We start from the raw sequence: 24,920 nt of genomic DNA on the forward strand, positions 1-24,920 counted from the left end.
AAGGTCAGCAATAGGTGGGGGCAAAGGAGAGATTGACAAAAATGTCATGAACAAAAGGACAAAGGGGGTGTTAATGATGGTGGTAAGGGCTAAAGGAGGTGCTGATAGTGGCATTAAGGTAAGAAAGCAGAATGTGTTAATAGCAGGACAAGGGTAAGCACTCTGAAGAGAGCAACATGAACAAAGTGATAGATAGCCCTTGTGGGGGTGAGTTGGGGGAAGGGGGACAATGGTGGGGAGAAAAGATCAAAAATAGGATTAAAGGTGGGGATAAAACAATGAATAAAAATGAAAATAAGTAAAAATAGGTGGATAAAAAATAAAAATGAATATTGAAAAAAGGGGGTTAAAAAAAAGGGTTGAGGATAGAGGAGTGAGTACATTGTCTGAAGTTGTTGAACTCAATGTTAAGTCCTGCCGAACATAACAGGCAGGGAGGGCATGGACACCCAATACTGAGGGAGGGAGGGAGGAACAGAGCAGACCGGCCCCCGCTGTAAGGTTCAGTATCAGTGACACATTGTGGATAGGAACCCAGGCTAAAATGGCACCGCTGTCACTGGTGTGGAGGCAGCCTGAATTCAGCAAGTGGAGTATTTCCAAATGGTGTAAGGACAGTGACAGTAAATCTCTTTCTCTCTCTTCCTTCTCCCCACTCATTCTTACTGCAGACCCTTTGAGTCCTTTATTTTGAGAGACCCTGTTCCAGCAGATCTAGCATGCTGCTCATAGCAAGTCAGATGATAAGCTATTTTATAGGGAATGCTAAGCCATGACAGTATTCAATGTATTATTTTTATTCAGTGGAACTGTATCTCTTACAACCATAAACCGTTGTTTGGTCAGCAAATTTTCACAAGTTGCAATGCATCATTAGCTTCAGGTTTACATCTCTTAAGCATTTTAAGTTTGTATTGCACCTGAAACAAAATATGCACCCAGTAGAATTAGACTTGGTTGTAATCGCCATGGTTGAAACTATGTTTATAATGTGGAGCTTCCACTGTGTTACTTACAGTTAATCTGATGACTTGCTGTTTTATAATAACAAGAGTATTATAAAATGTACTACACATGCATTATTCTAAGATAAAGATTTATTTAAGATAGTTTGTCCTTTCAAGTCACAAAGTCAAACTTCGATCAGTTTGAGCTTACTCAGAATTCAGTTATTGGCTGAGTATACCTTGCACATCAGCCAATGCTTATCAGTTTAGGTTGTGCAAATTGTTTTCTATCAATAAAGTATGGCATTCTGGCTTATAACATCTGTGTGTGTTAGACATACTGACCCTAAATTCCATAGGGTTATTGCTACTCACCTGTCCCCTTGTTCTGGATGCTCTGATCAGGAGAAATAGTTTCTCAGTATCTACCCTATCAATTCCCTTTATCCCATTTTAAAAGACTTTGATCAGATTACCTGTCAACCATGTAAACTCAAGAGAATACAAACCAATTTATGCAACCTGTCCTTATATTTCAATTCTTTAAGCCCTAGTATAATTCTCATGAATCTGTGCTGTACCCTTTGCAAGGCCAAGTGAGCAAGAATCCAATTCACTTTGCCAGACTCAGATGAGCAGGAATTCAAACATTATTTTTATTTTGACATATTTTTGGAACAGGAAAGTGTAATTCACCATAGCATCAAAATTAAGTCTGCATTACAAATAGAATTCTATCATTGGTCACCTAGCTCTGCAGTGGCAACATCAACAACATACACTAAGCCAGTGCTCTTACACTACCTGTTGTAAAAATACCCTTCCGTGGCAAATGAGAAAGGAGGAGCAGTGAGGAAAAGCAAAGAGCTTAAAAAAGCAACTAGCTAATACTCCCAAGATCTGAAGCCTTTTCGAATAACAAATATGACAAGGCAAGAAAGGAACAGGTGAGACAAAAAGAAAAAAAATTCAAGGTGTGACAAATTTGTCATATATTTAAAAAAAACGTTTAAAATATAGTATTTCCAGCATCGTGCTTATTTTTGTTCAACCTTCCATGTGTCTGAACCACATTTAAAGAAACAATCATTAAGATAGGAATCAATAGTACATCACTTGATTAAGCTCCGTATGAGACCTAAGCTACACAAATTCCCAATTAAAAGTGGTGGGTTGAGACCACTTCACTGACTTCCAATATTTCACCCCTAATTGGCAATGCTACGCTTCCATTGATCTCCTCTCTATGATACCCTATTATGTTCCACATTTATCAGGTGGCTGCAGGCAAAAACACTAATAATTAACATAACTCAGTTAAATGTTTTGCTAATTAAACATTGCTACAAAAAAAAAATCTCATGAAAGTCAGCCTAATGGAAGACAGTGTATCGTACCAACTTATTGTTTCTGCCAATATTGTATAAATGTTGAGGTGCGTTAAGCTGTAAAATGTTTTTAAAAGGAGATCCCCAGAGTTGGTCTTATTATTAATTTTCAAACAACTAAACTGTTTTCATTACTGCAGGTAGATAAAGAATTTCCCCCTCACATGTTACACTCGCCTGATAAATTTCTTCTAAATGCACTGAGCAGGGGGTAGCTCTTCACCTTTATAGTCCATCCGTGTGAGACTATATACGGCCGTTTTTTAAACAAAAGGCCAAATTGTATATAAAATGTAACAAAACAAAATAGTAAATTGCTTTCTTTCCCTCTTTACAAAACATTACTGCTACAAAATTTTGTGTTACTAAGAAGTTCTGTTCAAATAAGCATGTTTATATTCAGCACATTTATTTACAACCTTCTTTCAAATCTGAATATATTCCAGTATACAGTTTACATGAATATTTTTATTTTCTTTATTTTTTTAAATTTTGTAACAAAAATAAGAGGGTTGTAGCTGAAATTTTCAAAATGTAACAAAATGTAAACGTTATTCCTCACTGACTTTCTTCACAGATATATCTATTTCCATCTCCCTTCCTTATTAATTGTAGCTGTTGGTATACAGTATTCATAAATAATTAACTGTGAAGCAAAAATTAAGAGGGGAAGCGAGGGAGGGCTGTCCCACTGAGCTGGACAAAGGCATTGGAACAGGATGGTGTGGGTCCTCTGTCAAATTCTGCAGAGTGGTTGAGAATGGCAAGCAGAGATAATGTACATTGGTCAGTCAAAGAGGATCCTTTGTGATCTGTCAGATGTTTGCTTAACAGAAAGTTAAAATTAAATAGGACAAAAGCAAATATTTTTGAATATATCCCAGTATTTGACAATTTCTTAAAGAATTTAATTAATGCTTCAGATACTTACCATTCCACAAGCTGAACTGTTGATCTCAGCCATTCAGTTGTGGTGGTGTATTAAGCAAAAAAAACAGATATTTCCCTATTGGAAAGAGGTGTGGTGGAACAGACCAAAACATCATTTACCATGTGTAGTTTTGAGAGTTTCCGATGTTATGAATTGGGTGGCTTTTAGTTTTAAGCCTGGAGCTTATATTTAAACTTTTGTCTATACAGTTAAAAATACAATGCTAAATGCATAGCCAGGTTTGAATTTGCAATTATAAGAAAAGATATATAGGGCAATATTTTGGGGTGGGGGGGGAGAGGAGAGAAGGAGAAGAGTCCCACCCACTGAGCTGCCAACCCATAGAGAGAGGTCAGCAGCTCTGATAAACGGCAGCACCATCATTGGGTAGACAGTGGCTGCTGCCGGTGCCATACCTGCCCGAGGGCTTGTATTGTCGTTGAATTGCAGGCCACAGGTGAATAATGGCGGGAGTGGAGTTTCAGGATGGAGGCCACTGGGGAGGGCAAGGCAAGGGAGACGGGGGGTGGGGGTGTGTGTGTGTGTGTGTGTGTGTGTGTGTGGGGGGGGGGGGGGGGGGGGGGGGGGGGGGGGCGCGGTGGAGGGAAGACGAGAGAGCTTGGGCAATAGAGGGAGGCAGGGAAATTGGGGAGGAGAGGGGAGATAGGAGTGGAGGGGGATGGCTCTCAGTGAGTTCCCCCCTTCCCTACGCAGGGGTCTTCGATCAGGCCGTGTGCATTCAAACAAGGGACCCCACACCCCATCTCCTGAAACTCACAAGCAAATGGCAAAGGTTTGCTCATTGTGCTCCCAGCATGCCTAGCCCCCAAACTTGGCATGAGGTGGGTACTAAATTCCACTCATGGGGTGGAATGTTCAATGCCTGCTGGTGTCGGGCATCAGGAACCTCTTGTAATACATCTTCATAGCATTATAAGGCCAGCCCGCTGGTATCATCCACACCGCTGGACCGTCCACCACTGAATCACGTCTGAGTGATTGCACGCCAGTGCAGAGCACATCTTGACAATTGTGACATACGGAAATTGGGACTTAGGACCAGAGCCTTGCTTACATCGCAGACACCCAAGGAACAGAAGATGCTGGAACCTAACAGCAACGGCACACTGGAGGAACGCCCATGGCATACTGGGTGGATTCTCATGGACATGGCTCCACCGCGAAGCAGCTCAAGGAAGTTGGAAAGTCACCGTTGAGGGTCTGCTCGCAATGCATGATGGTCGAGGGAGTGGAGAGGAAGGTCTAGCTGTGCTTGAAAGAGGATGATGTATCAGGGAGTGTGAGAGGAAGGTCCAGGATTGACTGGAAGAGGAAGACCCATCAGAATGAGGTGAGGTTGCGGGGTGAGAGCGAAGATGCTGGGGTTTGAGGTTAGGGGGTGGGGAAGAAGTAATGGGGGAGAAGGTGGCAACTGGGGAGTTAGGCGTAAGGGAAGGAGTGCAGAGAGGGGAGGAGTGAAGGATGAAGGAATAAGTGTGTCTGAAGGGGGACGGGCAAGTGCTAAGGGTGGTGGAGGAAGTAAGGGTGTCTGAAAGAGTCAGGAAGGGGGAAGAACGAAGCTGGGGCAAGAAGGACTAAGGGGGAGAGCGTGAAGGGGTTCCAAGATGGGGTAAGGGGTCTAGGAGGATGTCCAGGTGAATGTTCAAAGGAGGGCTCTTCTGAGTCCATATCTGCCCCTGGGGGAGCAAACAGAGGTTGGGCATGGTACGAGGGAATGGCGAGAATGACAGAGGGCAGAGTGAGGCGATAGGGTGGGAGGGTCAGGGTTCGATAGTAGCAGTAGAAGGGACAGTGAGGGTGGTTGTTGGGGACTCAGAGGCAGACATGGACCATTAGCGTGGGAAGTGGTGGTCAGGGAGGTGAATGTGGATGGGGGTGGGATTTTCGGGAATGAAGGGAATGTACACGTTCATCTGGACATCACCAAAGGAAAAAAGTTGTCGCTGGTGGGTCACGGAGGGAGGTGGAAGGTGATGCCAGGGGAGTCAACAGTGTTGGGGGAAAGGACTTGGGGGAGGGGAAAGGACATGGGTGACTGGGGGAGGGGAAAGTACGGGGGAGCGAATTAAGGACTGACTCACCACCATGCTGTCTAAATTGAAAGTGAAACGAGAGTTGTGGTGGGCAAGATCAGGTGCTGCATGGGCGTGTGATCAGTGGGTGGGCGGAGATACAGGTCAACTCAGATGGACAACTGAAAGTGAATCCCAGCAGGTAGCATTGAAAATGCTCAGGACATTGAGGTGAGCGTGATATGGGAAGGATCCGCGTGTGTGGGAGAATGTTTGCATGAGGCTCCGAAAGGCCCTGCCCACATACACAATTCTCCCACCAGAATCACTCACTGGCCAGTTTCTCCCTCTGTGATGACAGAGGGTGAGGTTGAGGGGCTCACAGGCAGCTGGGACCTGGAGGGAGAGGAGAGCCTCTGGTATTACTGAGTGGGTGATCCAGGGATGACCAGCTGCCATTTCTCCTCCCTTTGGGTGCCCCAGCCTGACTCCTTGAGGGGAAGGAGCATCTGGAGGGACATTGAGATTTCCAGTTTCCCTCTTGCATTGCCACTGCAGGAACTCACCTATGGTTTCCGCGATGAAGTGCAGGTTTGCACACATCCCTGTGTTCTGCTGGGTCAGCGTCTCCATGGTGCCTGCCGTCTTCCCCATGGAAACCTCCATACACGCACACATGGGCACCACTGCATCAGAGAGCAGGCGAACGCACCACTCTGTTGTAGGCTTACCGGAACTCTGCATGATGTTCCCACACCTTCTGCTGACTCTCCAGGATGAGTTGGAAGTCCAAACCCAGCGGTTTGTCACCTGACTCGGGCCTCACAGATGCCTCTTCTCCAACAGTTCTCCGAGTGCCGGGGAGCTCGGCTGAACATGCCTCCTCCTGCTGCGGACACATGCGGTGCCACCAGATTGTGAACCCGAGCCTGTTCTAGATCTAGGTCCCTCCGAGCTATGTGTTTCTGCACTGGTGGAGGGTATGGGTAAGAACTGTGACAGTCTTCCAGGCTGCTTATTTCCAACTCTTCAATGGAGGAGGTGTCCACTTGGCTGGAGATGAGGGCCCAATCGAGCTGAGGGAATGGCTGGCTGAGAGTCTTGGTCGCTTACCAGAGCTCCCTGTGAACCAAAGTAGAGATAAGTAGTGCATGGCAGCAGAGTCAAAAGAGGAGAGAGAGCACTCACATTTGCGCTGAGAGGGGAATGACGTGGTGCAGGATCCTCATGAGGGCGTTTGCCGCCAACCTCACAGTCACCACAGGCACTGTCCATGTCCTCACCAGTCAGCGCGATGGCATGCTCCTTAAAGTGAGTTAGGTGCCTAATGTGGGCCACTCCACATCCGGTCTGGGATCTTTCCCTGCTGATGTGAACGGGCTTCTCCTGCATGGAAGCAGATGGAGAGTGTGTGATCAGGACACATGGCACTGCGTGGAATGTTTGTGAGCGGAGCCAGGAACAGGATGAGGACGCGAGCTCCAGAAAATATGAGCCTGATGGAGATGTGAGGGTGTGTGAGAGAGCTAGTGGTGTGGGTAAGAACTGTGACGGTCTTCCAGGCTGCTTATTTCCAACTCTTTAATGGAGGAGGTGTCCACTTGGCTGGAGATGAGATGTGAGATCCCTGTGGGTGTGTGATGTATTTGGGAGTGTATGAGTTGAGAGTGATGAGAAGAGTGACTTACCTTGGCGGAACAGGTGAGACCATTCATCCTGTAGCGGCACTGAGTGGCTGTCCTCTTTTCCTCTTTTGCAAGGCATTGGCGCTGACCACCAGTGCCACTGCCTCCCGTATTGGATTGATGATGCAGCTGCCCCTCCTGCGGCCAGAATGGGAATAGAGGGCATCATGGCAAGCCTCCACAGCATTCAATAGATGTTTCAGGGATGTGTCGCTAAACTTGGGGGGGTGGGGGGGGGCGTCTTTTTGCCATTCGGGCCATCCTGTCTTCTGTACAGCAGTCCTGGGCTGGGTGTATAGAGGTGTGCTCACGGCTGGGCTTTACACATGGCACCTGGAGTGACGAAGTGATGCTGTGGCTGGCAAATGAGAGCCTGCCCGCAATCAAAATGGCGTGTTTCCCAGGAATGCATAATTAATGCAATGGGTTTGTGACGATATGGCCTGAGAAGCTGCCATTGCGCCCGATGGGTAGAACGTTGTTTTCCTTGGCTGCTACCGCACTTAGTCCAAACCTGGGACCATTCCGCCTGTAATCTCCTGGTAAGGGACCAAATTGCTACAGATTATATTTCTCCTGATAAATACAATTTTGTCTAATCCAAGTCTCTGCACAGAAAAAAATGTTACTGTGCTTAAATATGCATTCCAATCCATGTCCACACCATGAAAACAGACTCCAAGATATCCGTTTTCAGTCAGCACAGGCAGTCAGTTACAAACTGTGGCACTTCATTAAAATAAGGGCCCGTGTGCCTGTCTAAGGACCCATTTCACAAGCTGAACTGTGGGATTGCCAGGTTAGCTGACTCTAAACCCACCTTGCCTTAAACAGTTGAGAAGCAAGCGGCAACACCCAGGTTTTCTGGTTAGTCTTTCTAAGTTGCTAATGAGCTTGTTGGCCTTTTTAGGCAGTATTGCTACAGCAATGTGCAAGAACTTTGGAGGCTGACATTTTAGAGTTGCAGGATGGTAGTACATAATCTCTAAAATGAAGTGTGTGCTGCTTTGTTTGGCATTAGGGCTAGAGCACAAGGAGGATGAAGGAGGAAGAGCAGAAAGGAAGAGAGCAGTGACCTGAAGCTTCTGGAAGGAGGGGTGGGGGCTCAAAGGAGGCCTTACACCACGCAGGTCAACCGGAATCAAACATCCTCCTACCTTGACTTAAGTGAAGAGCAGTGTATCAGGCAGTTCAGCATTACCAAGGAGGCTGAGTCATCTATTTCAGCATCAACAGTAGCCCAGCACAGGGCAGCACACCACTGGCTATGGTTAGAAATGTGAATGTGGCCCTGGATTTCTAAACTTCAGCATCATTCCAGGCCGAAACAAGTGACATCAGCAAGACTAGATAACTTGCCATTCATTGCTGCCTCAGGCAATGACACAGATGTCCTCCTTGTTAGAGCAAAATCAGCCATCATTTAACTGAATGCTGGAAAGGCTTGAGGAGCTGAATGGCTTACCCTGCTCCTATGTACCTATTACAGATTCATACATTCTCAAATGAACACAACAAGAGTTGCCTTGCCGGTCACAACACTCCTTATCCTCACACCACCCCTCCCCACCTGCTCATAGTTACCATGGCCTCGCCTGCTAATGGGGGGATAATACATGGTACTTGCAGTTCCCTATCCACTCTCTGCCCATGTCTGTTCCCTATTGCTGTGTGGTAGTTTGTCCTGAAAGAAGAAAAGGATTGTGTTAGTCTGTGATCTGACGAAAAGGTTGACTATGAAGATGTGCCCATCAGGGTAGAAGAGTGCTGCTTGCGTGTGAAAAAAAGTTATAGGTCTGAGGAAGTGAAGGACAATCACAGCAGTGGTGGCAGCAGCAGCAGATTTAGTGAAATACATTGCTGTGATTGGGGGAACGTGATAGGAACCATGGAGATATGACCAATGAATGCTGGGGCTACGGATGGTGGTGTTGGTTTTTTTTGTGTCAATTTGAAGGATGAATCAGATGTTGTCATTTTTTAAAGTCTTAGATACAAATGCAAATATGATACCTAAAAACTATGCAAAAGATTCTCTGCATCACACAAAGTAGCTACTGTAAACACGTACACATGCTAGGAGTTGTTCCAGTTCCAGTATTATTTTCATTATTTGCCATTATAGGCCTGGCATAAATAGTTCTAAGTCTTTCATAAAATAGGAATTGTGGCTCTTGATAAACTGTTAAAGTAATTTATATCGCACAAATAACCTGTAGTGAGTGGTCCTTTTTAAACAGAAATAACCACCTCTTCTTATTTGATTCATACATGAACAAGCCCAGTAAGGCACAACTGTAAATCCAAATATCATTAAAAAAATTAAAGATGTCTGGTCATTTTCTTATCATCAACCTTTGTAACATAGTTGCCTATTATATGGTGTTCTCTCACTTTATTTGGATTAAATCACAGTGCTCATCACAGTGACAATAACAAACTTCTGCTTGTATCTTTTACCATTAGTGGCGATGTCAAAAGTCTATTTAAAAAAACTGTTGAATCCATAACAGCAAAAACTAGTGAAATCTTGCCAGGAAAGAAGTTTGGTAACCAACAAGCTAATTCTCATCAGCTTTCAGCTTTTTCTTTTTTAAAAACCAACCATAATGGTTTTTAGCATCATCTTTTTAACATATGAGAAATTTATAATAAAGTAAGCTTGACTTCTATTGCATAAAATAACAGTTTGTTCGTATGAAATCTGGAAGCTGTAACATGATTTCTGGGTTGTGGTGATTTAAGAAATTAAGGATCGTATTAGATCCAAAGAGGGGTTGCATAAAAATTGCTAGAAAAAGTAGCAAGCCTGAGGATTGAGGGCAGTTTAGAATTCAGCAAAGGAGGACCAAGAGATTGATTAAGAGGGGGAAAATAGAGTATGAGTGTAAATTTGCAAGGAACATAAAAGTGGACTGTAAAAACCTATTTAAAAATTTTATAAGAAAAAGATTAGTGAAGACAAATATAAAGTCTGAAATGGGAGAATTTATAATAGAGAACAAAGTAATTGAAGAGCAATTAAAAAACTACTTTAGTTCTGTCTTCACGGAGGAAGACACAAATAATTTCCCAGAAATGCTAGGGAACCAAGGGTCTAGTGAGGAGGAGGAACTGAAGGAAATTAGTATTACTAAAAAATAGTGCTGGACAAATTACTAGGTCTGAAAGCCGATAAATCCCCAGGGCCTGATGATCTACATCCCAGAGTATTAAAGAGGGTGGCCACAGAAATAGTGGATGTGTTGGTTGTCACCTTCCAAAATCCTGTACATTCTGGAACATTCCTGGCAGATTGGAAGGTGGCAAATGTAACCCCACTATTTAAGAAAAGGAGGGAGGGAGAAAACAGGGAATTACAGACCAGTTAGCTTAACGTCAGTAGTAGGAAAAATTCTGGAGCCTATTATAAAGGATGTGATAACAGGACACTGAGAAAAGATCATCCGGATTAGACAAAATCAACATGGATTTATGAAAGGTAAATCATGTTTGACAAACCTCCTGGAGTTTTTGAGGATGTAACTAGCAGGATAGATAAGGGAGAACCAGTAGATGTGCTATGTTTGGATTTTCAGAAAGCTTTTGATGAAGTCCCAAGTCAAAGGTTTGTATGCAAAATTGAAGCACATGGGATTGGGGGAGATATATTGGCATGGATTGAGATTGGTTAACAGACAAGAAACAGTGAGTAGGTTTTTTTTGGAGTGGTAAACAGTAACTAGTGGTGTACCACAGGGATCAGTGCTTGGGCCCCAGCTATTCACAATATATATCAATGACTTGGATGAGGGAACCAAATGTAACATTTCCAAGTTTGCTGATGGCATGAAACTTGGTGGGAATGTGAGTGGTGAGGAGGAGGTTAAGAGGCTTCAAGGTGATTTAGACAGTTTGGGTAAGTGGGCAAATACATGGCAGATGCAGTATAACATGGAGGGCAATGGAGTAGTGGTTTTGTCACTGGTCTAGTAATCCAGAGACCCAGGGTAATGCCCTGTGGACCTGGGTTTGAATCCCACCACAGAAGATGGTGGAATTTGAGTTCAATAAAAATCTGGAATTGAAAGTCAAATGATGACCATGAAACTATTCTTGTAAAAACCCATCTGGTTCACTAATGTCCTTTAGGGAAGGAAATCTGCTGTCCTTACCTGGTCTGGCCTACATGTGACTCTTGCAATGTGGTTGACTCTTAAATGCCCTCTGAACAAGGGCAATTTGGGAGAGGCAATAAATGCTAGCCAGTGATGCCCACATCCCATGAATGAATAAAAGAAACATGGATAATGTTATCATGGATGATGTAACAGTCTTAGGATACAGGGTAGGCCATTTAGGACTTAGAGAAACTTCTTCACTCATGAGGGTGATGAACCCTGTGAAATTCTCTACCGCAGAAGGCTGTGGAGGCCAAATCATTGAATATATTTAAGTTATTCACTTTGGTAGGAAAAATAGAATGGCAGAGTATTATTTAATTGATGATATATTGGGAAATGTTGATGTACAAAGGGACCTGGGTGTCCTGGTACACCAATTACTGAAAGCAAGCACGCAGGTACAGCAATCAGTTAAGAAGGCAAATGACATGTTGGCCTTCGTTGCGAGAGGGCTTGAGTGCAGGGGCAAGGATGTCTTACTGCAGCTGTACAGGGCCTTGGTGAGACCACACCTGGAGAACTGTGTACAGTTTTGGTCTCCTTGCCTAAGAAAGGATATACTTTCCGTAGATGGAGTGCAGCGAAGGTTCACCAGACTGATTCCTGGGATGGCAGGATTGTTGTATGAAGAGAGTTTGGGTCGACTAGGCCTGTATTCACTGGAATTTAGATTAATAAGAGGGGATCTCATTGAAATGTATAAAATTCTGACAGGGCTGGACAGACTGGATGTTTCCTTTGGCTGGGGGGTTGGTGGTGGTCTAGAACAAGGGGTAACAGTCTTAAGATACAGGGTAGGCCATTTAGGACAGAGGAAAAACTTCTTCGTTCATGACGGTGGTGAACCCTGTGGAACTCTCTACCGCAGAAGGCTGTGGAGGCCAAGTCACTGAATTTATTTAAGGAGGAAATAGATAAGATTTCTACACTCTAAAGGCATCAAGGGGTATGGGGTGAGTGCAGGAGCATGGCATTTAAATAGAGGATCAGTCATGATCATATTGAATGGTGGAGCAGGCTTGAAGGGCCAAATGACTTAATTCTGCTCCTATTTTCTATGTTTTTATAAACCTTAGAAATCATTCAAACTTCATTCTAAAGTTTGTCATTAGATCCCGAAGACCAACACAATCTCTATGCCAACTGCTATTCTAAATTATCCTAAATTTTCTTCAACTTGTTTCTCCATCACCATTCCTTGGCCAGAAGCAAGCTAGCATTGTGGAGAAAGAGGGAGAAAGCATTCATGCTGGAGGTGTGAAATAGTGATAGAAAATGCTGGAAGTACATGATTACGCAACATCTATAAAGATAAATAATTTGGATGGAACACTTAACCTGAAACCAGTCTTTCTCTTTCAAATAGATTGATCCGATTTATCTTCTCAGCATTTTCCAGTTTTATTTGAGTATGCTGGTATAGATTGAGCAAGACAGCATAAATGAAAAACTTCCACTACCACTAAATGTATTTAGAAGAATAAAATGTTCAGTTTAACTTCTGAATTCTTCAAGCTTATACTAGTTTATAAAATTATTTCAGTAATTATACTTTGCCAACAGGCATGGCAATCAATTTTCTCAATACAGGATATTTTCAGCAAATTATTATTACGTGATAGACTGACAAGAATTTGTTTCTGATCAGTATCAATGAAACATGCCAGCTCAGGATCTTACTTGGTTTATGATCTTGTATTACATGACAAAGTATGACATTAAATATTGAAGAACATTAATTACCTCAGAGCTTCTAGCTAGTTTAAATTAGGCAAATACATGAAAATTACAAATATGTTACTGTTTTAACATAATAAAGAACTCTGAAATTAGTTATCTGAAATAAATAAAAAAAATTGCAATGTGAATAAAAACAAACAAAAAGAACTAACTGGCTGAGTTCTGACAAAGGTTCGTCAACCTGAAACATTAACTCTGCCTTTCTCTCTCCACAGATGCTGCCCGACCTGCTGTGTATTTCTAGCATTTTCTGTTTTTATTTCAGGTTTCCAGCATCTGTAGTGCTACACTCTTGCATTTATGAAATGCAAATGTTGCTCCTCCATGTAACTTTTTTGGTAACTATTCTTACTTCAACTAGTGAAAACATTCTTGTGTTTTACCAGCAAAGCATATTTTGCTGTTCCCACCTCGCACCCCCTCCCACCAAATCTCCTCAGGAGAATATTTGTCGTGACAAAAGCAAGTTAAAATGGGGAAGTGGGATGAGCATGCAGTAACTAAAACAAGAGATGGTTCAAATCAGAAATATTGACTTGTGTATTTCATGCAAGATCAGAACGCTTAGAAAAATGCAAAAATGGAATTCCTCCACCACCTATGTGCATGTATCACACATACTTTGACCATAAACTGGTTGCTCCCGCTCAATATAAGCAATTCATTTTACATTTAACAAAACCAGTTCAAATGACAATAGAGGGCAAATTAAATAAAAGGTAACTAGAACTCTTCCTCAATACAATTTTAACCCAAACTGAACAAAGCACAAATTGACCCCAACTAAGTGAACTCCGCACAAGAGTGTCCCAATCCTGAATATCCCAAGTGCACTTTCAACAGCATGTGGTGGTCATAAGACAAGGAAATATCAACTTATCAATACTTGAGGCAAAAACTATGGAAATGTATGGGCACAGATAGCAAATTCCTCAATCTACACATCATGCAATATGCTGAAAACATGCACAATGTGCATAACGAAGAAACAAGGGTCACAATGATACATTTTCTATCAAATGAAAGAGGATTAAAACAAAAGCAAACAAAATCAAGTATTGAGAAAGCATTACAATTCCTTAAACCAAGAAATAAAAGAGAGATCATGAGGGATTTAATATGGAAAGAATACAAAAACAAGAAGTCTAACCGATTTATCAATCAGGAAACTTTTGCTTCTAAGCCAAAGCAATTAAATTGAAGGTTGTGTGTTAACAGATCAAAAGGGAAAAATCATAGTGAACTACAAAGAATTATACAAATGTGCTGTTTCCCACCTGTACAAGTTTGAGATAGGAAGCTGCTTGGTCCCAATATTTATGGGGAGGCAATGAAAGAGTGGTGGTACATGTCAGCGGCCAGGAGACACAGTAATTCCAGTAATGCAGAGGTCCTGCTGACGTTGCCTGCCCAGCAGTCAGCCCAACTGAAGGCTGGTTGGCTGACAAGCAGGATAGCCTGTGACAGAAAGCTGCAGGCTGTGGACTATTCAGGACAGTCCCCAGCAACTGGAAAAGCTTGGGGTTGGTTGGGATGGGGGTTCAGGGTGCAGGAAAGCAACCTTGCAGGGTGGGATGAGGAGACAGTGTGTTTGAGAGAGAGAGAGAGAGAAAAATATTACATGGAGGAAGAATGGGGAAGATCACAACAGGTTTGCTTGAGGGGCCAGGGTGGAGCACTCCTGCAGTATCTGCAGCTTGTGCCTCCCTTCAGCTGCCAGGTTTCCCAGCTGTTACCCTCAAATAGCTTCTGAAACTGGAGGAATTGAGCCTTGCTTAAATATTATAATCACTGGCCTGTACTGACCTCAAACTCACTGTGGTTAAACCATAAATAGGCACGTTGTCAGTGGCTTGGGGTCACATTTCATATTTTTACAAATTTAATCCTGCTCCTGACCCTCTCCCTTCTGTCGGGTGGTGGGGATGGAAGGGATTGGTGAGTTCAAATTAACCTCATTGTGTGGGGAATTGTGGAAATAAACAGTCACCCAGCCATACACTACATTGGTGTTCCACTTTATTGCATTATTTCTTGGTGGCATGTTCTAATTTGTTTCTCATCACTAGCAAAGCTCCATACTATAAGCTGACAATAAATTACATTGTACAAATGAGAAGCTATGCAAACACGATTTACACAGTAGGCTATGTCAAACCAATCCTATACTACTAAGAGATGGATTTTAAAAAAATACGTAAATTATTTTAGGGACCTTCATTGATTTCAGCTAAGCATGCAAGCCTGATTTTGCCACAAGAGTCAAATTCATCGGATAAGTCAACCTAACACTTGAGTTTGTTCATTTCATGGATAAAAGTTAGGTCACTCCAGCAGTCAGTCTCTTTCACAGCTCTAGGCTGGCAACATTGATTTTACATATTTACTCAAAGCTTGATTTTGCTATACAAGAAATAGTCTTTCTGCACTACACTCACTGCATGAGTCAGCATTTAAATGTTTCTTAAAAAGATTAACCCCACTTCATCACTGCCAAAGCAAATTTGGTTCAATCAAATAACTACTAAAGTCTCATACAAAAAAATGTCGATCAAGTACTGAAACAAACACTCTAATGTATTTTATGTCAAGAATAAAAGATAGTTGACAGGGAATTGTTACAACAGAGCTGATACAATTACATGAAAATCTGAGTGAAGCTCGTCTGACGTATCTGAGATACCTAAACATTGATTATGTTTGAGGATTTTCACTGCGTTTATTGCTAGATTATATAAGTGCATTCAAAAATATATCCTGAGTTACAACACCACACTTGAGCGGTTGGGTCACTGGTGGTGCATCTTGGGCTCAGTTCATTAGACAACAGACTCAATTTTGGCAGCAAATATATTTTAGAAATGACGATAAAGATAAAGTATTACAAGAACCAGCACATTTACGGACAGAACATTCCTCCTCTACCTTTTAGCCTATTTCGATCCCTTCCCCCCCACCCCATTCCCACTAGGGCTATCTTGTCACTTGCTCGTCCTGCTTTCTACCCTTAATGTCACTATTAGCACATTCTTTAGCTAATATCTCCACCATCAACACCCCTTTGTCCTTGTGTCTATGACATCTTTGGCAATTTCTTCTTTGCCTCCACCTATCTGTATTCCTCTCCGCAGATGCTGTCAGAACTGCTGAGTTTTTCCAGCTATTTTTGTTTTTGTTTCAGATTTCCATCATCTGCAGTATTTTGCGTTTATTCCTCCTTCCTTTCTAGGTCACTATTTAAAATATGCATAATAAATCACACCAGCTTCATTAATGGGGTTTCTATATGCAGCATTCCTTAGAAGTGAACAGTAGTGAGAATTACTATATATGATCTTATCTTTCAGTGAGGTTTAACTGTAATGAACAGATAGGAACTTCCTTCATATTGCATGGGGTTGGGGGGTGGGGATTTACTTAAGGGAGTACTTAAAGGTACAGCCCACACCTAGCAAACTTTTATCTTCCCCTTTAAATTCTGTTAAAATTGCAACAATACATTAATCCAGGATATCATTCTATTGTAGCATTAAAGGAGAATATTGATCTCAATACATTTTCATGTAAATTTTTTTAAAAAATTGCAGTAACAGTTGTCAGACGAGAAGGGAGTTTTTTTGAAAATAGTCAGCAAAAAGCAACACATACACATGATTATTTTCTGAAACTCCTCAAGAATCAAGTGCCAACAATTTGATCTGATTTCCAAAGCATGGTAGAAAAGATAAAAGGTACTATCTCTGGAAGCAGGCCAGAAACAAAATTCCAATGAAAAGCACGGAGAATTCTGCTGAAGCTGCTCTGTATATATCTTTTTGTACATTAAATTACGCAGAAACGCAACTCTGGTTATTTCCTCACGTGTCTATTGGCACAGGAATTATTCTACAAACTCAGAAACAAGGAGGTGCACAGCTTGAAAAGAAACTTAAGACCACAGTCCTTTCTCAAGATTGAAAGAAAAAAAAATTGTTCCAGGGATAATTTAGTTTGCCAGGAGGAACAAAGTTCTTTTCAGAAATCAGCTTTCAGAGGCACAGGGATATCTACACAGGGAGCCTGGGAGGAGAGCTACACGACTCAAAGTCTTCCATTTATACTCATTCGGGCAGTGAATAGGCACATTCCAAATGCCACAAGGCATATGCAGGTCCCTTCAATCAACCGACCTGATGTTTATTTTATCTCTGACATTGAACAATATAAAGGCATATAGCAAAAATACATATGCACGTAATTTCTTAATTACATTCTACATCATTATCAATCACAATGTTTATCCTGGTAATTTATTGGAAAACTTCAGCAGAAAAACATTCACTTTAATAGTCTTTAATTGTCCAAGATTAATATGGAAACTTGTTAAAAAAATTATCCGAGTAGATTTTGAATAAAACCAATACAAGTTAACGGCTCTGCAGAGCATTTATGAAAAGGAATGGTGAAAGAATGATTGTCAAATGAAAGTTCGAGTGTGAGACACTTCTGCTAAAAGGAGTGTGCTGCAGACCGTGGGGGTTCTCATACGTCCCAATCAGGCCCCCATTATGTCTTCATTGTTAGGGTAGAAGGTGAGGGTCACCTCCCGTCAAGAAAAGGACAGCTTCCTTTCCCACAGAACCATGCCGGTCAATCAAAAACTCTGAAAGACGAGCTCATTCTGCAACCATGATTGAGTACTAATGTCATTTGGATTCAACAAAGCCCAAAAAAGAAAAAAAGGAATGTGCATGACTATCATCACTCTAAGAAAGACAGTTAGACAGAAAGTGCTACTTTGTGAAGAAAAGGTCGGGGTTGGGAAACAATAAATGTAGATTTATCACCACTTTAACATTTTAAAATAAATTTCCCTTAAGTTGCAACAATTCTAAATTTAGCATGGTACTTTATGTGTTTTAATCATGAATGTTTGGAAAAGTGTCTCAGTTTACCATTGCTTTTCTTCAGTGCAAACAGCCATTCATGAGTATTGTTTTAAAGCTTTCAAATATGGGGTGTTAAAAGTCAGATGCCTGTACAAATCCAGAAGCACACAAATGCTAAAATCAAAGTATTTTCCTTTTGATTAAAGTCATTCAGCTACTAAAATCCCTGAATTGCTGCATTTCCTTAGCAATTTGAAAAAGCTTTAAAATGTTTGCTTTTGCCCTCTGCACCACAAAGTCAATATGTGTGTTCCTGTCCAGAGCTCTTAACTAAGCAGGAGTTTGCAGAAAGCAGAAACACACTTAAAGAAGTAAAATATCTTCCACAAAAGAAAACCAACAATGGAGAAATTAATACAGTACAACATTTCTGTTACTCCATTAATAATGTTATCTCCAAAACACCCTTCTATCTAGAATTGCAAGATAATAGGAAAACAACTCAGCAGCAATAGAAGGACAAGGTTCCAAAAGCACCCCCACACCCCCATGAACAGTAAGAGAGGTGCTTGTGTGATAATAAAATATGCTGACATTCCAACTTCATTACAAATTGAAAATGTAAATTACTGCAAAATACATTGGATAGAGCAGGTAACTTTACATAGGTGTCACCCCTCATACAAAAGGAGTTCTATCCTGGCTTATAGTTATTTTTTCAATACCTATTATCTTAATTTACAAGGTGATCAGGGCGAACAGGATAAATCCTTCAGCACAGCTTTTTCACAGAACAGGATCCCTCATCATTCTTCGAGAGTTCATCGTGCAGGGTGTTTGCTTTCTTTTTGTGCATCTAAATACAAAGTTTTTGACAAATAGAAACTGTGGAAAAGAGGGAAGACTCTACCACAAAAATTCTCACGAAGACTGACAAAATATTCTTATAGAGGATTCAATGGTTGTTGAACTCCTGATTGATGTCTCCCCGATATTCATTGAACATTTGAAACCAACTTCCTTCTCACGAATCCTGACTAAGAAAAAGGCCAGTACCAGGATTGTGACAGAAAGACCTAAAAGACTAACAATGACAGACTGCTTCACAAACTTCCAGGAGAGAATAATGCTGGTATTTGGAGAGACCAAAGATAGACTGGCTAAATTAAATAACGAACTGATCTAACTCTTTGAAATCAATTTTTATGCGAGCAGAAAACCACAGCAGTTTCGTTATTTTTCCATTTAAAGCTGAAACATTACTCCCTAATACTTGTATGTTTTGCCCAATGTCATTTTTCTGTCATTCCACTGCACTATTTCTTTAGGTCTTTATATATCATAACTCTGATCAAAAGCAAGCAACTTTCTTCTCAGGTGCAGTCAATGCTGCATTGTAACAGAATGCTAGGTAACGAGAGACTGAAGAAATGAGCTGAAGATTTTGTTTCCTTTTCTGAAGGGATGATGCAGGTACAACAGGAATATGAACGAGACCATAATAAAATGGAGACATTACATGGTGTTTTACATTCTGTCTACTAATTGCATTACTGTTAACTGCAATGAGTTAGAAGTGAAAAAAAGTTTTGCCAGTAATTAGCTATGTAGAGTTAGTAAGGGTAGAAGAAAACTTTTCCTTTATCCCTGCTGCTGTATGTTAATCCATGTAAAACAAATCCAAATCTACTATAAAAGTATCTATTTTGCACACAAATTCCATTTTAATTTTTTCTCAACTTGTAAATTGTTCAATATACACAAACCATGCAAAACGTTAATATACTCCCATTTATAACATTTTTTCAGTCTCTGCCAATTCAAAGGTTTTTTTCAGTTGCAAACAATGTTACCACAGGGTGCCAAAGCTTTAGGGAGAGCCCTATATAGTCTGGTGTCACGAAAGGTTTGACAAGCTGTGCCAAATGGCTTCTTCAGAATGCAAGATTTTAATGAAGTGACTGGGTTCTTTGTGCTGCAACTAAACAGTACAGATGCAAAGGTTTCCGCCAGGAGAAATAACTGCTGGTTTTGCTGCATGAAATTTCATGCATACTCATGCCTGCTACATAGCCATGCACTTAATTTGTAATTCATATCACAATTCTTCCAACTATTAGCTTTAATATATTAAAATATACATTAAAACAATTTGCCAAGTAACATTTGAAGAAAGTGCCACTGCTGCAGTCACAAAGACTGAAAACTTATACATGTCACTACAGCTGTCAACATTCCTCCCCCTCCTAAATTAAATTACATGGATGAAATGCAAGTAGAATTTTAAGAAGTTAAGCATGCCACATGATTCAGTTATAGAGGGCAGAAGTACTACAAGGCCATAAAAATATTTTTTAATTGTGCAGTGCACAATTATGCCAGCTGTGCAAAATGCTAGTAAGCGGGGAGAGAGATCACCAAGTGCTTCTACTCTTTATAATGTTTGCACAGGCCGCCATTCAAGACACTTTCAAGATGAGGCGTGAAACATATGATAAAGATTTACCTGCATTTCACATATGATTTCGCAGCCACATTTTTAAAATTTCCACCCTAAAAATATACTAAAGAGCACTCTGATTATGCTTTTCTATTTCATGTTGAGGTTATGCAGTACAAAGTTTATTTTCATCTCAACGGCCCTGTACAAGGCCAGAGGCAGAAGCAGAAGAATGAAACAAATGCTCTGAGACTCAGAAGCTGTGAATAGGAAATATTTTTTCTAGCTACAATGTTTGGACCAATATGAAAAACCATACACATTTCAATAATAAATTCCATTTAAAATTCACCAAAAATCTGAGGTTACGACCTTAAACTCCAGTAACCACGACCTTAACTTTAATAGTTCCTTCATGCTTAGAATTGTCCACATAAGAAATGTATAGATTAAACATCAGCCCTGTCTTAGGTAATGTGGCCAATAAGTGAAAGACATAGTGTGGCTATATGTAAAATAATATCTGAATATGGAATTATAGGCTGGAACATGTGTTAAATAGAACAGTTGAATAATACATTGATTGGGAGAGGAGGTCTTCAAGTTAAAGTAAAGAAATCTCTAAAACCAACAGCAAAGATTGGCTAAGCAAAAAAAAACAAATGGGGTGCTTAAAAGTGATGGGAAGACATGATTAATTAAGAAGTTAGGAGTCAGAGGATAATTCAAACAAAACTTTTCCACTATGCAATAACTTACCAAGGAAGTCACTAGACAGACAGCATAAATGGTTTCAAGTAACAATTCTGAAGAAAGGAAGGCTGAACGAACATAAGACATAAGAAATAGGAACAGGAGTACAGCATTCAGCATCTCGAGCCTGCTCTGCCATTCAATAAGATTATGGCTGATTTTCTTGTGTTTTGAAGTCCACATTCCCATCTACCCTCAATAACCTTTGGTTCCCTTGCTTAACAAGAATCTATCTACCTCTGCCTTCAAAATACTCAATGGCCCTGCCTACACCACCATCTGAGGCAGAGTTCCAAAGTCACACAACCCTCAGAGAAAAAAAATTCTCCTCATCTCTGTCCTAAAAGGGCGACCCCTAATTTTAAAACAGTGCCCCCTCGTTCTGGAATCACCCACAAGAGGAAACATCCTTTCAAAGTCCACCTTGTCAAGGCTTTTCAGGGTCTTGTATATTTCAATCAAATCACTGCTCACTCTCCTAAACTCCAGTTTAGCCAAGTCTGTCAACCTTTCCCAATAAGGCAACCCACTCATTCCAGGTATAAATCTAACAAACCTCTTCTGAACTGCCTCCAATGCATTTACACACTTCCTTAAATAAGGAAACCAAAACTGCACACAGTATTCGAGGTGCAGTCTCACCAATGCCCTGTATAATTGAAGCATAACATCCTTACTTTTATGTTCAATCCTTCTCGCAATAAAGGACAGCATTCCATTAGCCTTCTTAACTACTTGCTGTACCTGCATACTAACTTTGCGACTCATATACTAGAATATCTAGATCCCTCTGCACCTCAGAATTATGCAGCTGTTCTCCATTTAAGTAATACTCTCCTTTTTGTCCTTCCTGACAATGAGAACAGCTTCATGTTTTCCCGCATTAAACTCCATTTGCCAGATCTTTGCCCACTCACCCAACCTATCTATATCCATCTGCAACCTCATGTCCTCTTCACAACATACTTTCCTACCTATCTTTGTGCCATCTGCAAATTTAGCTACCATGTCTTCACTCCCCTCATCTAAGTCATTGATGTTAAATCGTAAAAAGTACAGACCCCTGTGAAACTCCACTCATCACATCCTGCCAATTCGAAAAAGAGCCATTTATGCATACTCTCTGCTTTCTGCCAGCCAGCCAATCTTCTATCTATGCTAATATGTTACCTCCTACACCATGTGCTTTTATTTTCCATAATAACCTTTGATGTTGCACCTTATCAAATGCTTTCTGGAAATCCAAGTACAGCACGTCTACAGGCTCCACTTTATCCACTGCACATGTTACTCCTTCAAAAAACTCTAATAAATTGGTTAAACATGATTTTCCTTTCACAAAATCATGCAAACTCTTCCCGATTGCCTTGAGCTCTTCTGTGTGCCCAGCTATAACCTCCTTAACGATCGATTCTAACAACTTCCTCATGACAGACATCAAGCTAACTGGCCTATAGTTTCCTGTTTTCTGCCTCCCTCCCTTCTTGAATAGAGGGGTTATATTTGCTACTTTCCAGTCTGATCGAGCCTTTCCAGAATCTAACAAATTTTGGAAAATTAACACCAGCGCATCGACTACCTCATTAGGCAACTCTTTTAAGACCCTAGGATGTAGTCTGTCGGGACCCGGAGACTTGCCAGCCTGCAACTCCATTAATTTGCTCAGTACCGTTTTCCTGGTGATTTCAATTTCACCCAGTTCCTTTCTCCTGTTCACCTCCTGATTTGCTGCTATTACTGGAATATTTTTTGCATCCTCTATAGTGAACACAGAAGCAAAATATTTGTTCATTTCTTCTGCCATTTCCTTATTATCTACTAAGCTACTATTAACTCTGCACTGTCATTCTCTGGAGGACCAACACTCACTATTTTTTTTACTTTTTAAGTACATGTAGAAACTTGCTATCCGTTTTTACATTTCTTGCTAGCTTCCTCTCATATTCTAACTTCTTTCTCCTGGTTAACCTTTTAGTCATTCTCTGCCATTCTTTATATTCCGGCCAATCATCTGTCCTGCCACTCATCTTTGTGGAGTTGTATGCTTTTTCCTTAAGTTTGACATTTTCCTAAAATTCTTTAGTTTACCACAGATGATGTGATAAAAAGGTATCATGAGGTCAATCTATGCAAAAACAATGGGTTTGATGGTCCCAATGACATCTTTGTGTTTCTACAAATATTGCTACCTTACACATGAGGTTTTGCAACCACCTTCAGCCAGAAGTGCCAAGTGGATGATCCATCTCAGCTTCCTCTTCAGGTCCCCAGCAACACAGATGCCGGTCTTCAGCCAATTTAATTCAAGAAACAGCTGAAGATACTGGATACCATAAAGATTACAGGGTTCTGACAACATCCTGACTATAGCAGTGAAGACTTGTATTCCAGAACTAGCCATACCCCTTGCCAAGTTGTTCCAGAACAGATACAACACTGGCACCTACCTAACAATGTGGAAAATTGCAAAGTAGTGCACTGCCCACAAAAAGCAAGACAAATCTAATTCGGGCCATTCTGCTCTCAATCATCAGCAAAGTGACTGAAGGTGTCATTGACAGTGCAATCAAGCAGCACTTACTCAGGAATAACCTGCTCACCAATGCTCAGTTTGGGTTCCACCAGTGCCACTTAGCTCCTGACCTCAATATAGCCTTGGTCCAAATATGAACAGAACAGCTGAACTCCAGTGAGGAGGTGAGAGTAATTACCCTTGACATCAAGTCAGAATTTCAGCAAGTGTGGCTTCAAGCAACCCTAGTAAAACTGGAGTCCATGGGAATCAAGGGGAAATTACTCTCCACTGGTTGGAGTCATACTTGGCATAAAGGAAGATAGTTGTGGTTGTTGGAGGTCAATCATCTCAATCATAAGACATCACTACAAGAGTTCCTCAGGATAGTGTTCTAAGCCCAACCACCTTCAGTTGCTTCATCAATGATGTTTCCCCATAATAAAGTCAGAAAGGGGATATTTGCCGGTGATTGCACAGTGTCTAGCACCATTTGCAACACATCAGATGCTGAAACTGTCCATGTACATATGCAGCAAGACCCAGACAACATTCAGGCTTGGGCTGATAAGTGGCAAGTAAAATTCATGCCACACAATTGACAAGCAATATATATCTGCAACGAAAAACAATTTAACCATCTCCTCTTGATGCTCAATGACAAATTCCCTACTATCAACATTCTGGGGTCACCTATGACCAGAAGCTTAACTGGATCAGCCATATAAATACTGTGGTTACAAGAGTAGGTCAGAGGTTGGAAATTCTGTGGCGAGTAATACACCCCTTACTCCCAAAGCCTGTCCACCATCTAAAAGTCACAAGTTAGGAGAGACTTGCCTGGATGAGTGCAGCTCCAATAACACTTAAGAAGCTCAGCACTATCCAAAGACATCGGCACCCCATCCACCATCTTAATCTCCCCCCACTGTGGGTGCACAGTAGCAGCAGAGAATACCATCTACAACTCACCAAGGCTCCTGCAGCAGCACCTTCCAAACCCATGACCTTTACCACCTAGAAGAACAAAGACAGCAGTGGGAACATCATCACCTGCATGTTCCCCTCCAAGTCTCACACCATCCTGACTTGGAAATATATCACCGCTCCTTCACTTGCGCTACGTCAAAATCCTGGAACTCCCTTTCTAACAGCACTGTGGATGTACCTACACCATATGGACTGCAGCAATTCAAGGCGGTAGCTCACCATTACCTTCTCAAGGGCATTTAGGGTTGAACAATAAACGCTGCCCTTGCCAGCAACGCTCAAATCCCATGGATGAATAAAAAAACTGCATATGCAGTTGAAGTATTCATGAAGGAATTAGATCAATCACTTCATTCAATAAAGAATACAATGATAAGAATGTGGCGTAGAAAACAATCAAGAATAGCATGATTAGATTCTGAAACTGATATAGATGAGTAAAGTGAATCAGTTGAATGACTATTCTTTAT

The 24,920-nt window shown here is 41.2% G+C and overlaps 1 protein-coding gene across 2 annotated transcripts in view; it reads right to left on the bottom strand.

The window, feature by feature from the left end:
- Positions 1-24,920, bottom strand: part of lrp5 (low density lipoprotein receptor-related protein 5) — a 233,240-nt gene that overhangs the window by 64,931 nt on the left and 143,389 nt on the right. The window lies entirely within an intron of this gene.

The sequence above is a fragment of the Carcharodon carcharias genome, chromosome 10 (assembly GCF_017639515.1).
Source record: "Carcharodon carcharias isolate sCarCar2 chromosome 10, sCarCar2.pri, whole genome shotgun sequence".
Taxonomy (NCBI): Eukaryota; Metazoa; Chordata; class Chondrichthyes; order Lamniformes; family Lamnidae; genus Carcharodon; species Carcharodon carcharias.